This window comes from Lepus europaeus, chromosome 18 (genome assembly GCF_033115175.1).
Source record: "Lepus europaeus isolate LE1 chromosome 18, mLepTim1.pri, whole genome shotgun sequence".
Taxonomy (NCBI): Eukaryota; Metazoa; Chordata; class Mammalia; order Lagomorpha; family Leporidae; genus Lepus; species Lepus europaeus.
In genome coordinates this window covers 72,309,778-72,321,667 of record NC_084844.1, presented here as the reverse complement: position 1 = coordinate 72,321,667, position 11,890 = coordinate 72,309,778, and the positions used below count along the sequence as shown (strand labels likewise).

The window sequence follows — 11,890 nt, the reverse complement described above, 5'->3', positions numbered from 1 at the left end:
AGTAAATAAACAGAAACATTTTATTCTTGAAAAACAGTTATTTTCCATTCAAATATCCTTGTAGAAATGTAATTAAATTGAAGATGCTACAGCTGAAGTCCAGAGCACACCCCCCAAGGCCACCCAGCACAGGTGCGCAGAGACAGCCGCTTTGTAACAGCACAGCCTGGGAATATCTCTGCCCCAGCCAGCAGGTGACAGGATACTGTGGAGTGGGGAGGGGGCGCAGATGAACTGGACCCACCGCCGACAACACACTTCCCCACACCCCTGGAGAGCACACTGCAGGGGCAGGCAGGAGCCCGCTATGGTGGGCTAGGCCCCGGCGTGGGCCTCGTGCACGCAGTTCTCGCAGCAAGCGTAGGAGACAAAGATGCTCATGGACCGTGGAGCAGACTGAGGCTCTGTGACCTGTGTCAGCACAGGAGAGGCCAGCCGGAGCAGCATCCACCTGGGCAGCCCCTGTTACTTCCCTCGAGAGCAGAGTGAACGTCTCCACAGAGCCCCTCACTCCCTAACTCACCCACCTGTCCATCTATCCACTCACCCACCTGTCCATTTATCCACTCACCCACGTGTCCATCCATCCACTCACCCACCTGTCCATCCATCCACTCACCCACCTGTCCATCCATCCACTCACCCACATGTCCATTTATCCACTCACCCATGTGTCCATCCATCCACACTCCCACCTGTCCATCTATCCACTCACCCACGTGTCCATCCATCCACACTCCCACGTGTCCATCCATCCACTCACCCACCTGTCCATCTATCCACTCACCCACCTGTCCATCTATCCACACTCCCACCTGTCTATCTGTCTGTCTACCCATGAGTTCCCTCATCTAGTCGTCCATCCACCCATGACCCATCCATCCATCTATCTGTTGGTCTATACATCCACCTGTCTGTCTGTCCACCCATCATTCATCCATCCGTCTGTTCATCCATTACTCATCCATCTGTCCATCTGTCCTTTCTTCCATCCATCCATCTGTCCATCCATTCATCCATCATCCGTCTATCCACCCATAAATCCATCCATCCATCATCCATCCACCTGTCCATCCATCCATCATCCATCCATCCATCCATCCACCTGTCTGTGCATCCATATATCTACCTGGCTGTCCATCTACCCATGACCCATCCATCTGTCTGTCCATACATCCACCTGTCTGTCCGTCCACCCATCATCCATCCATCCATCTATCATCCATCCAATCATCCACCCATCTGTCCATCATCCATCCATCCTTTCACACATCGATCTATCTCCTCTCCCTCCTTGCCGCTGGTCTAGGCAAGGAGTGTTCAGTAGAGAATAAAACCCTCACCTGTTACCCAGAGTCACTGCTCTGGGTCAGTTCAGGTCCACAGGGGATGGCCCTGAGGCCCGTGACCTGCAGCTTTCCTGGGCTCCCCGTGGGCTGAGACAGAGCACACAGGTGCCACAGGGCGAGTGACAGCAGGGCTCTGACCCTTGGCCCTGCAGAGCCCAGCTCAGTGAGCACCAGCTTCCCCCAGGGAATGGTCTCACTTGTCCTCTGCGGCTTTTCTGCTGGCTCCACAGGGGCTGGCCCCAGCTGCCCACCATCCTCGCTCCCTGAGTACAGTGAGCAGATAGGACATGCCTCATCTCCAGCGCAGCTGGTGGGGGAACCCATACAGGGCACCCCTGCTGTGTGACGCCCATCTCTCCTCCTGACCTCTGACCTCTTGGACCTCAATCTGAGTGGCTGGTGTTGGCTGCTCCATGAGTAGGAGCCACAGCAACATGGCTGGACCACCGGGCTGTGGGATCAACGCAGGGGGCAGGGAAGTCCCGAGACTGAGAGCCCGGTGCCAGCCGGCGCTGGGGAGGCAGCATCCTTGTGCTGGCTCTGGTGGCAAGACCACTTTACCTGGGGGAGGCACAGGTCCCCTCCCTGGCCAGGGCCCTTCCCAGACACAGGTGAACACACTAATGGCACAGCCAGCACTGGCCCCTGCTGGCCCCTAACCACATCAGCACAAGCCAGGCTGTTGGCGAGGGGCACAGACTCCGTGTGGCCTGGGAGTCCATCCCTTTGCCCTCCAGGCACCAGCACCTATGCCTGCCCCACCGGACCAGGACACAGAACCCCCCACGGATGAGATAGGCCACCATCCGCTGGAGGCTGAATGGAGATAGCAAGGTGGGGGTGGCCCTGGCCCTGTGTGCTGAATGTCAGAGACGGCTGAAGGTCAAGGCCACCGCTCGGCTGCCAGCAAGCCAGCAGGAGGCTCCATCCAGCCAGTGTCTGGTGCGGGAGCTGCCAGCCTGTGGCTCCCCCCATGGCTGCTGGCACCATCTCCTGCCCAGATGGCGGCCCTGGGTCTCGAGGGGGCAGAAAGGTCACAGATGCCATCTAGTGTAGGGGCAGCTCCCCGAAGCTTGTCAGCCTCTCCCCCTGTGCTCAGGAGCACTGTCCATGGGAGCAGTGCTGGGCCCAGCTGGCCAGAGATGCACCTGGGGAGACCAGCCGTCTCTGTTCGTCAGGGGCCAAGGGCTTTGGGGGCTGCAACCTGGACCTTGTGGACCCCCAGGGAAGCCAAATTTGTGTCCCCCAGCCCGAGAAGCCATTTTGCTGGGAGCCAGGCTCCTGCTGAGACATAGGTGATCCCTGGGTCACTGGCCACAGGCCAGCCCATGGAGCTGCTGGGCACTGTCTGTTCCCCTCCCAGCACTGGAAATAATTGGGGGCTATGACCGCATGAACAGTAGCAGGAAAGGTAGCAGCGGTGGTGCATAAACTAGTAGTGGGGGTGGGCTAACGAGTAGTGTGGTGTGCTAACTAGTAGTTGGGCATGCTAACTAGTAGTGATGTAACTAGCAGTGGCTTCATACTACCTGGTAGTAGGGATGTATAACTAGCATTGATGTAGTAACTAATGGTGGTGTCATACTAACTAGTAGTGGGAATGTACTAACTAGTAGTGATATAGTTGCCAGTGATGTCATACCAATAAGTTGTAGGGTATATAATAGTTGTCATATAATAACTAGCAGTGGTGTAACACTAACTAGTAGTGGAGTGTATAACTAGTAGTCATGTAATAACTAGTAGTGATATAATAACTAGTGGTGGTGTCACACTAACTAGTAGTAGGGATGTGCTAACCAGTGTGGCATAACTGTGTGCTAAATAGCAGTGGGATAGTAACTAACAGTGGTGTCACACTAGTAGCGGGGTGTATAACTAGCAGTGGTATCACACCAACTAGTAGTGGGGATGTGCCAACCAGCAGTGGTGTAGTAACTAGTGGTAGTGTCATACTAACTATCAGTGGGGATGTACTAACTAGTAGTGAGGGCGTATAACTAGCACTGGGGATGTGCTAACCAGCAGTGGTGTCATCATCCTACCTGCAGTGAGCAGCGTGGTGCACTAACCAGTGGCCCCCACTACCTGGTGGTGGTCGTGGCACTGAACCCAGCACTGGCAGTGAGAGCAGCGGCCATGGTGGCTCCAACCCTGACACTCCCACTTGTCCTGTAGGAGCCATCCTGTATCCAGCTGTCCTGTAGGAGCTGCCCTGTCTGCCTCCAGCTGTCCTGTGGGAGCCGCCTTGTCTGCCCACAGCTGTCCTGTAGGAGCTTCCCTGTCTGCCCACAGCTGTCCTGTCCCCAGCTGTCCTGTAGGAGCTGCCCTGTCTGCCCCCAGCTGTCCTGTGGGAGCCGCCTTGTCTGCCCACAGCTGTCCTGTAGGAGCTTCCCTGTCTGCCCACAGCTGTCCTGTCCCCAGCTGTCCTGTAGGAGCTGCCCTGTCTGCCCACAGCTGTCCTGTAGGAGCTGCCCTGTCCCCCAGCTGTCCTGTAGGAGCCGCCCTGTCTGCCCACAGCTGTCCTGTAGGAGCTTCCCTGTCCCCCAGCTGCCCTGTCCCCAGCTGTCCTGTAGGAGCCACCCTGTCTGTCCCCAGCTGTCCTGTAGGAGCCGCCCTGTCTGCCCACAGCTGTCCTGTAGGAGCCACCCTGTCTGCCCACAGCTGTCCTGTAGGAGCCGCCCTGTCCCCAGCTGTCCTGTAGGAGCCGCCCTGTCCCCAGCTGTCCTTAGGAGCCTCCCTGTCTGCCCGCACCACAGCCTGGGGAAGACGGCACTCGAGGAACGGATGTGAGGGCCGGTGCAGAGCTGCGAGCAGAGTCACTGTCCCGAGGGCCTTCCAGCCATGGACAGCACAATGGAGGCGACCCCATGGCTGTCTCCTGTTCCAGCGCGTATGCGGCCCTGGCCAGAGCTGCCCAAAGCTGGCTGTGGAGCACACAGATTTCTGAAGGAGGTCAGAGCCACGTCAGTCACTCGGGCTCCGCGTGGAGCATCAGAAATGGTTTATTGATTTTTGCAGAACACAGGGGAGTGTCATTTGTGCAAGCAGCTCATTACCACCTGCTGCAGCCTGGAACTTTCCATCGGGGACCTGGGCCACCCCAATCATGGCCAAAGCCAATCACATCAGCCCCGCGTCAGCACGAGGAGGTGGAGAGGCCACAGGGCCTGCTCGGGATGGAGGCGGCACGGCCCATGCCTGGGGTCACCTGCACCTGCCTCCCTGCACCCCTCACCCCTTAGCTGTGTCACACCTGCCACGGGGCCATGGACACACTGGTGACAGAACCCTCTCGAGCCAGGATAGAAGGCTTTGCTGTGGGGTGTGGGCCCTTCCTGGGCTCTGTGCGTCTGTCCGTCAAACAGGAAGGGAATTCCCAGAGCCGCTGATGGGGACACTGGGCAGTGTGTGCGGTGAGCCCTGCCCTGTGCCCCATGGCCCTCTGGGAATCATGGCTGGCCAGCTCTGCTGAGACATAAGGCTCACAGCTCCCACATCAGCGTGGGCTCCTTCCCCGTCCACACCCCGTCCTCGGCCCTGCTGTGTCCACACCCACCAAGTTCAGAGCCGCAGTCACGTGGGGCCCCCACTCCCACACAGAGCAGAGATGGGTCTGCCCAGGAACCAATGGGATGCAGTGCCTGTGAGACCCCAGGAGCAGGATCAAGCCCACCTTGGAACGTGGTTCTCTCATTTCCGTGTCCGGAAAGTACCTTGTGGGGCTGGCACTGTGGCACAGCGGGCTGAGCCCCTGCCTACAACACCAGCATCCCATGTGGGCACCGATTCGAGTCCCAAGCTCCCTGGGAAAGCAGCAGAGGATGGCAGAACAAAGCACCTGACTCGGCTTCTGCCTGGCTCAGCCCCAGCCATCGTGGCCATTCGGGGAGGGAACCAGCAGATGGAAGACCTCTCTCTCTTTCTTTCCTCTCTCTCTTCCCCAGTCTCTTCTTCTCTCTCTCTTTCTCTCTCCCAGTCTCTCCCTCTATGCCACTCTTTTAATAAAAAATAAAATAAATCTTTTTTAAAAAGAGCAGAAAGTGCTTTGTGTCCTTAGCACCTGCTGGTGCTGTCCCTCTGGGCTCCCAGGCGTCCCAGCATGCCCTCCAGTGACCAGAAGCCAAGAAGGAAGACACGGACATGTTGTCAGGGCCATATGGAAGCCAAGGAGTCCATCTGGATAGCGGCCCCGGCCATCACTGACCCACCCAGGAAGTGGACAGGCCTCTGCCGGGCAGCACATGGAGGCCCCGTGTCCTGACAGGCAGCTGCATAGCCTAGAATGGCTCGGTGTGTCCACAGAAAGAAGACCCGGGCCAGGGGCTCCCAGCCACATCTATCCCCCCCCCCACGATGCTCTCCAGCCGCACAGACAGCCGGCTGGTGACAGCGGCGGGGGCGGCAGGAGGCCCCGAGGACCTGCAGTGTCACAGCAGGCGTGGGCAGGGGCCACAGAGGCACGGGCTGCCCCGGTCAGTGGTTCAGGAGGGGCCTTGGCGTCCACTCCTGGCCGAGGAGACCTCACAGGGCTGGTGTCCCTCTGACCCCGCAAGCCACCCACTCCGGTCCCAGGCAGCTGGGCAGTGCCCCTCCCTGTCCGGGTTCACTTGTTGTTGGACACGGGGACACATTTTCTACAATTGAACAAACGCAGGACAGACGCGGCCTTGTCCACCCCAAGACCCCGAGACGGTGGCTCGCAGCCTGTTTCCTACCAGGAGGACATGCCAAGGGCCCCGCACTCAATACCCCGGGAGAGGCGGGGCGGATCCAGGGGCTTCGTCCCACCCAGACTGAACCTGGGACTGTGCAAGAGGCCGGGCACACAGCACGGCCCGCTGCTGGCAGGAGCAGGAAGCTCCCTTATCTCAGGAGTGGGGGCAGGATCCACCTCGCCCAGCACCCGCACCTGCAGGGGCAGAATCCGGGGGAGGGGCAGAGACGCGGGCACCCACCCCAGCCCCCACAGTCAGCACGACTCCACCACAGTGCCTGGGACGCCGCCAAGAGTCTGGAGGTGACCCTTTCCCCAGGAGGCTGCCATGGTGCTGGGTGACAGGTGGCCCAGCATCTGTGGGAACCCAGCCCCACTGCCCAGGGGGCTGCCCCAGGTGATCTCAGCAAGAGACACTTCTCTCTGTTCCAGAAGCTGGGGTCCAGGGTCACAGCATGGCCAGCCCACGGCACGGCTCCCAGGCGGGTCCTGCTGCTGCCCCCTGCACCCTCTGCGGGCTCTGCCCCTGGGGACTTACAGGGCAGCCACACTGTGCCCTGGCTGACTCCCTCCCCCTCCCGAGCTATAACTGGCCCCTGGTTGTTCTCTGAGGACAGAGCGGGAGACGGAGGTTGGATGGAACTGAAACTGCCTCCCCCAAGGCCAGGCAGCGCCCACCATGGGCAGTGAGTGAGCACGGAGAGCTCAGGCCCTGGCAAGGGGGCCTGGGCCTCTGAGCCTACCCACTCCCCTCTCCCCGAGTCCCCCAAGGCAGCGCCCCCTGAGAAGCCACTGGAGTGACAGGTGCCTCTGCGAATGGGTGTGCATCCTTCTGGGGGGCGGACACTCGGCGGAGATCTCCCTGAGGAGCTGACTCAGGCAGAAAGCCAGCAGAGGGGGGACGAGGAGGGGGCCTAGGTCAGACCCCGCCCCCCATGCCCGGGACCTGGGCTCCTGGAGAGGGAGCTGGCGGCCACCACAGGAGGCCACATCAGGCCGGCCACACCCACCTGTGCTCATGGAAGCCCCAGCTCCTCGGGGCGGCTCAGAGGCAGGGACAAATCAGGTGTGAACAGGGCCTGTGACCCCCGTTCCAGGCCATCTCAAGCCTGTTGGCATGGGTCACCCCTGGGGAGACACACATGGCCCCATAACAAGCACGGGGTGGAGACCGCACCGGGGCACGCAGGCAGGGCGGCGGTGCTAGGCCCAGCTTCCCCAAACAGATCATGCAGCTGTTCCCCTGCTGACCCCACGAGCGCCCAGGAGCCAGGGCTGGTGCAAGGAGCCCTGGGGATGTGGTCAGATTTGCCCCAAGGACCCGTGTGTCCAGATCTCCTGGAGGTCAGAAGCAAGCCAGGCCATAGGTGGACATGGCCAAGGCGTGGGCCTCCCCACCCCCACTCTGCATCCTAATGGGGCAGAGCCCTGTGTACAATGAGAGGTCCAGGTGCCTGGGCCTGTCACCCTCACCCCGCCCCCACAGGCCGACTCCGGCTTCAGTGCAGACCCCCCCAACACAGGCCCCTGGCATGCTCACCTCCCACATATGAAGCCACCCCCCTGGTGCCAGGACAGGGCTCTGCGGCACAGCTGTCACCCTGGCCCCCCCAGGGCAGGCCACAGGGTCCGGTGAGGATGACCGGGTTGCCTCTCACCCAGCCTCCAGCTCGCGGTAGTGGGCAGCTGGAGCTTCAGTCCTGGGGGCAGTCTGGGTCCTACCCTCGCACCAGCCAGGGGGTTAAGCCCGAGGCAGGGCCCGGGGGGCCGGCAGAGCTGAGAGCCAGCAGCTCCACGTGGCCCCTCTGAGCCTCGTGCAGCAGCAGACACAGGGAGTTACTCTCTGAGGAGGGAGAGGTCCCCACGGCCAGCAGAGCAGCCTGGGCGCCCCCGCCCCTGCCTCTCCGCTTGCACTCAGGGTCCCTTCGCCTGCAGGAACCCTCAGGCCTCCTCGGTGGCCATGGCCCCATGACACCTGCTGGGCTCAGCTCCCCATGGGGACTCCCGGCTTCCTATTCACAAACAGAGGTGTTCTACGTGGTCCGCCAGGGCAGCGTACATCCCTGATGGATACAGATGGCAGAGGCTGATTTAAATAAATCTATTAATTATGTGCAGCTTAGCGTGTGTGTGTGCGTGTGTGTGCGCACGTGTGTGTGTGAGCTGAGCTTCTAAATAATGTAATTTTGGAAGCCTCAGCATCTATTACATTTAATTACTTTGCCCCATGGCGTGCGAGATCTCGAGGTAGAGATAAGCAAACCCACAGGGGGTGCCCAGGGGCCCCAGGCAGGGCTCTTTCTCCCAGGGCCCCATCCAGCCTCCTTGGCAGACTGAAGCCCCAGGGCCTGGCATGCTCTGTGAGGAGTGGGCTGCAGAGTCTGGAGACTCAGCCAGGACCCTGAGCCCAGGCTAGGAGCCCCCAGCCCCGCCCCCACCCCGTGCAGGGAGCAGCAAGGGCAGGGGAGTAGGCAGTGGGGCTCTGTCCCTCACACCAGGCTGCCCCTGATAAGATCTCCGACTAGCCACTGCCACCAGGGGCAGCCCCCGCAGAGCCCCTCTCCCTGCCCAACGTCTGTGGCCGGCCCAGGTTGGGGCTGGGGGCTGCACCACGCCTGCCACCAGCAACTCAAAGTGTGCAACTCTGCTTTGCCTGTCTCTTGTCCATTCTAAGTAAGGCCCCCAGGTCTGGGAAGGTGCAGGACAGAGGGAAGAAGCACTGGGTGCTGGAGGGTGGTGGCCTCTCCTGGGACCCCCAGCCTGAGCTCAGCAGGAAGGGCTGGGTCTCTGCTGTGCACCAGGGAGGCTCAGCTGGGGACAGAGGCTGCTGTCAGCTCAGAAGCAGCGAGGGGCACCCACGGGTCAGACACCAGGGAAGCCGGACCCCGCAGAGCTAGAAGAGCGCATGGCCCACAGTGGCCTGTGGGCATACATTCCCAAACTCATTCATTCATCCATTCATTCCTTCTTCCCTGCCTCCCTGCTTCCTGTGCCCTGGCTGTGGCCCTGAGAGGGGCCTAAGGACTCAGTGCCCCATCCCCCGTCCCTCTGACTCCTGCACCTGCTTCTGTCCCTGCCTCCCCCACAAGCCACCCTGGAGTGCTGTCCAGCGACTCTCAAAGACATAGAGTGGCCACCCGGCGGAGGGCTGGTGGGAGCCATGCCTCCCAGAGCTGCACGCGTGGAGGGCCTGACCACGAGTGTCCACGTCCTCTGCAGAGACAAAGCCGATGCTGGCCCCGGAACGCAACCCTCATCCTCGAACACCCGACCCCCTCGGGGGAGCACAACAGGTGCAGCGAGAATGCCGCCTCTAATGATTCTTAAATGGACTTCCAGACACCTGGGAAATTCTGAAATAATAATAATTTGGAGGTCTAATCTGTTAAAACAATAGCTTTTAATATTCATTTGTTACTGGCAATAAATGGCCATAATAATTTGATGATTAAGTGGCGGTGACCTTCACCGAACCTTAACAACTCTCATTTGCATTCTCATTAAAATGACAGTTTCAGTATCATTCTTGGAAATCCCTGATACTGCCCTTTCCAGAGTCCCTCAGGCCTCCCTGAAGAGCCATTAACTCCTGTGATTAAAAATGTGATGTGGTGGGGACGCGTCTTACCCCAGGAAGGTGCAGGTTCAAAGTTTCCCTGCGCACCATGCGCGTCCAGAGTCGTTTCGCACAGAAAAACCCTCACAGGGCAAGCAACAGACGGGAAGATTCAGTGCCCACACTGGGTATGACTGTTCCTTCCAGGGGAGTGAGCGAGCCCGGCAAGCTCACACCCACGCCGGCGGAGCCCTGGCACCCGGCGGTGCCTCCCTGGAGACCCTGCCCCAGCCCGGGCTTGGTCCTCCTGTACAGCTGGGGGCTCTAGGAGCCGGGGTTGGATGAGGAGGAGGTGGGGCCCTGAGCTGCACTTGCTAGGGAGGGAGACCCCGGGCAGGGCGCGAAAGCAAGAAGCTCCCCTCTGCCGGGGGCCACGTTCCCCCGCTGGGATCTTGGCTGCTCCTGGCTGGACAGAGCTGGCCCTGCATGCCAGGCTGTGACCCATGCCAAGCAGCGGAGGGAGGGACAGGCAGGGACAAGACAGGGTGGCCCTCCAGGGCAAACACAGAGCCTGCCAGCCGCCTCTCCCTGAGATACCCACGGGCCCGGTCACCAGCTGACCTGAGCCCTTGTCTCAGCACCCACGGCCCAGGGGCCTTGTGCTTTGCCCTCTGACCTCTGCCCCCTTGCCCCATCCCACCCACCCCTGCTCTGGAGTGGGGCCGGCCAGGCCCTGCTGCCTACTTGGGGCCCTCTGGGGGTTCAATCTTCGTGGTTCTGAGCAGGGGGAGCCCCCTGGGGTTAAAGTGGGAGGAGCCTGCAGCCAGAGGGTCGGCACCAGGAGTGAACAGGGAGGTTAGCCGGCCCCACGAGGCAGGGCAGTGACCGCTCCTGAGTCTGCAGACTCAGCAGGAGCCCCGTGGGCGGCCGTGTGGCCTGGGCCGAGGCCCTGTGTTGTCCACCAGGCAGGGGCCGTTTGGTGGGTGGGGCCACTTGTCCCCACAGCCACTGCACAGATTCAGCTCATACCCCCAGCGTGTGGCTGGGCTGGGGCACGAGGAGGAGGGGATGGGGGAAGGAAGGGTGCTCGCAGCTGGCTGCTTCCCGGACGGGCTCACAGGAGGCGTGCTGCCCACGGTCAGCTCTGCCTCCAGGGTCAGCGGGGCCACTGTGCGGGCTGGGCCGGGCCCCTCCTCAGATGGGAAATATTTTTTTAAGCTTTTGCAGCTGTCAGTGCGATGCATAGACTTCTGACAGGATCGATGAATCGCGTCCTCTGAGGTAATCTATGGGGGAACCCCCACTCTGCCAAGTCCCAGAAGGGTTCCGTGGTTGATCCAGCGAGGCCAGGCCAGGCGTGTCCACGGCTGACCCTCACATGCAGCCCTGGCTCAACCTCAGGGGATTCTGTTCCTGAACCAGGGCTCCAAGCAAGCCCCGCTCTGCCCTCCTCCAGGGCCAGCCTTGGCCACGCCCCCAGAAGCCGTACTCTGCTCCCAGAGCCAGTTGGAGGGAGAGTGGGCAGACCCAGGAGCCCAGCCTGGGGCAGGCAGGCAAGGACCCTGCTCCCCGGGGAGGGGCACCCCAACACCCCATGGCAGGGGCCATGCAGGTTCCCAACAGGCTGCAGGGCGTGGGGCCGGGTAGAGGGGTCTGGAGGCCAGCTGCAGCTGGGAGAGGCACCCGGGAGAGCCAGCGGTCTTCCCACAAGAAGCTCTGTGCCAGTTTGCACAGTGACTCACCCCCCCAACACAGACACCCACCCAGATGCTACCAACAACAGCCTCCACCTTTGCACAGGGGCCTGGGGGCCTCAGGGAGGTGGGACCTGGCTCCTAGGGCCAAGGTCCTGGCAGTGGAAGGGCCACTAGCTGCTGGGATCTCCCTGTTCCTGGGTCCCCCGTCCCCCCACATCTAAGACAACATGCGGCTTGCCCCAAGGTGCTGTATTTAGAGCTGAACTTTAAGCCAAATATCAAGGAGTTCCGCGGTGGAATTCCTGATGGCCCAGCCCCCGCCTGTGCCTCCATAGTGGTGAGCGGCTGTGCTCTGGCCATGGCCTGGGCCCTGCTGTCTTGGGCCAGGGGCTGCTGTCTCCAGACAGGGGTCCCATCGTGGCGCTGAGGGCCGGAAGTAGCCTCCAGGGCAGAGCTGGACCGAGCGCCCCCTGCAGCTCGGCTCCCTTCACTGGGTGTCCATCTGCTGGGGCTGCCCATGCCCTGGCCTCCTCCAGGTCTGTGTCACAATCCCGGGGAGCTGGACTCCATG

General features: G+C 61.1%; 1 pseudogene; it reads right to left on the bottom strand.

Annotated features, from left to right (window-relative positions):
• Positions 1–315: 315 nt before the first annotated feature.
• LOC133747004 (nucleus accumbens-associated protein 1-like) overlaps positions 316–11,890 on the bottom strand; it is a 32,680-nt pseudogene continuing 21,105 nt past the window's right edge.